Here is a 3,088-nt window from a genome sequence, read left to right on the forward strand (position 1 = left end):
TATTTATATATGATCTTAGTAATTCATATATGAATCTAAGTAAATTAATCTGAACTTTTTTAACAATTTCAACATGTTGATCGTCATCTAATAAATTTAATGATATTTACAAATAAATTACTCACATTCACATGTGAGCTGAATACATATTCACATTCACATCTAAATATGAGTAAGTTTTATGCAAATCTAAGTAATGCATTTGTAATATTCTAATTTTTTACCATTTCAACATTTTAATTATTTACATAAGAATTTTGTGACATTCATACATATAAGTTTACCCATATAGTCATATTCACATGTAAGTTAGGCTATCCATAATAGGAGTTGTATGAAAGTTTAATTGAATAAATGTGAATATAATATAGAGGAAAGAGAGTTTGGAGTTGAATGGCTATTGAACGGTGCAATGGAATTCTAATTGAAAATTTATGAATTTTTTAAAAATTAAAGTGAAGGTGTATATTTTCTTTCCTACTTGACAATCCATACAACTTTCCATGAGTTTAATCTATTGGAGATGAATGTCATATGATAATAACTACAGTGTGAGTGTCAGCGGGTGAATCAAATACAATCCAAATTCATAGCTTGAATGACAACAAGTTGAAAATTCAAAAAATAAAATTGGTTTTTAACTTTTTATTATATATATATAAACTATGAACGTGTATGTTATATTTCTAAGAAGAAGGGACACGTAGCCATTTTTGTTAAAAGGACGGCCACCCAAAGTCTCAATCTATTTGACTTCCTTTTGATCGTCCTCCATATTTATACGTACGGCTACCTCCACTTTACATGCATTCAATTCTCTTTGTACGTCTCTCTCTCTCTATATATAACAGCAGAGCCTGAAACTGATCTAATTAGTTCAACACCATGGGAAGAACGCCTTGCTGTGAAAAGAATGGTGGTATAAGGAAAGGTCCATGGACTACTGAAGAAGATCAAAAGCTCATTGATTACATTCACAAGAATGGTTATAGAAATTGGAGAACGCTGCCCAAGAATGCTGGTATGTTTCTTTCATTCTTGTCTGGTTGTCTTCTCGTGCTTTTCGGTTTGAAAACAACCGAATTTGAACCAAATTGGAATGTAAGATACTGTATATCACTACATATAATATTTTTGTTTTATTTTGACCAAACTATATTTAATTTGTTCTTAATAGAAAGACCAAATACCATATATAGTTGAGTAGTAAGTCCTAAGCTTTATTACGATTACATTTTGTGCTACATTAATTTATAAACGTTGACTAATTGTATTAATTTACTGTTTTTTTATTTCTTGTTATAATTTTCGATCTTGAGATAGAAATGGTTACGTTTAAAAGTCAAAGAAGATAGCCTTTACCCATGTTTCCTCACGGATAACATGTTTTGTAAAACTTTTTTTTTAGTTTTAGTTGATTTCTAATTTTGTTTTAATTATATATATATATATATATATATATATATATATATATATAGGTTTGCAAAGATGTGCTACATTTATAAACATTGACTACTTTTATTAATTTACTGTTTTTTTATTTTCTTGTTATAATTTTCAATCTTGAGATTGAAATGGTTACGTTTAAAAGTCAAAGAAGATAGCCTTTACCCATGTTTCTTCACGGATAACATGTTTTGTATAACTTTTTTTTTTAATTTTAGTTGATTTCTAATTTTATTTTAATTATATATAGGTTTGCAAAGATGTGGAAAAAGCTGTAGGTTAAGATGGACGAATTATCTTAAGCCTGACATTAAAAGAGGCAAGTTTTCTTCTGAAGAGGAAGAAACAATCATTAAACTTCATAGTATATTGGGAAACAAGTAAGTCAAAGTTCTCAACATTGTTCTTTAGTTATTCTTCTTAATACTTTTGGAACAGTTGTATTCTCAAAATGTCATTTTCTAACATTGGCATTTATTGAAATTTTAATCTTTATAGTTGTGTGGTGTCTAATCATTTGATATTTTGTTATTGCAGATGGTCAACAATTGCAGCTCGTTTACCTGGAAGAACTGATAATGAAATAAAAAACTTTTGGAACACCCACATCAGGAAAAGGCTTCTTCGAATGGGAATTGATCCGATCACTCACAAAACTCGACTTGATATTCTTGCTCTTTCATCTATTTTGAACTCGTCTATTTACAATTCGCCTCAAATGAACTTGTTGAGGATCCAACCCATGGTTAACCCTGAATTGTTGAGGTTAGCGGCTTCACACCTCTCATCCCACGGCAATCAAAACCCTAACTTCATTCACCAAAAAGACCAGCTTGAAAATACCCTACAACTTCAAGAAAACCATCATTTAGTCCAAGATCAAACCCTAATTCAAGAAATGTCAACTTGTGCTTCATTGAGTACACCTACGTGTGTTGTTACATCTTCATGTGAAACATCCAAGCTCATACAACCCAATGTAAACGAATTTCCTTCAAGTATTTCTGATTTTAAACCTCAAACTTATCCATATATTGATATTTTAACTTGTAATAATCTTGAGAACTTCGTCACCTTATATGACAACTATGGATATCACATTAATCCTCAATCGAATGTCAGCAACAAATTCTGCCTCACGTCAAGTTTCGTGAATTCTTCAACAGCTTCATCAAGCTCAACTCTTATGAACTCGATTTCTAATTCAACTTACATCGATGGGAGCACCAGAGAAGAAGATAGAGAAATAAGAAACTGTAATAATTTGTTTAAGTCTGAATTCCAAGAACTATTGAATCCTTATTATGTAAGTGATGATTATATGTTGGTTCAAATCAATAATAATTTGAAGGGTTTTTGAATCCCTTCTGTTTTAATGCTTTATATGTGTTTATTAATTTATTACTGATTTCAAAATATAGAACCATAATTTAAAACTACTGTAAATATCTATATTTTAGACGTGTCCTTGGTACGCCAAACTTAAAAGGACACGATATGATTACGGTTTACCTACATTGGTTGCGTCATGGTTTACACACCAAAAGAACTATCCATCCATTATGTTTAAAGATTATATAAGACTCCAGTGGTGCCACACAGATCATAAATTATACTTTTTTGATCTGTCATGTTATTTTTA

At 30.1% G+C, this 3,088-nt stretch overlaps 1 pseudogene across 1 annotated transcript; it reads left to right on the top strand.

Annotated features, from left to right (window-relative positions):
• Positions 1 to 832: 832 nt before the first annotated feature.
• On the top strand, positions 833 to 2,806 carry LOC145104911 (transcription factor MYB41 pseudogene; annotated as a pseudogene). Its single transcript, XR_013707190.1, has 3 exons — positions 833 to 1,021; positions 1,697 to 1,826; positions 1,984 to 2,806. The product of XR_013707190.1 is annotated as a transcription factor MYB41 pseudogene (transcript).
• Positions 2,807 to 3,088: the final 282 nt, after the last annotated feature.

Source organism: Lactuca virosa, chromosome 4 (assembly GCF_052849685.1).
Source record: "Lactuca virosa cultivar CGN04683 chromosome 4, Lactuca_virosa_CGN04683_v6, whole genome shotgun sequence".
In the NCBI taxonomy this organism is placed as follows: domain Eukaryota; kingdom Viridiplantae; phylum Streptophyta; class Magnoliopsida; order Asterales; family Asteraceae; genus Lactuca; species Lactuca virosa.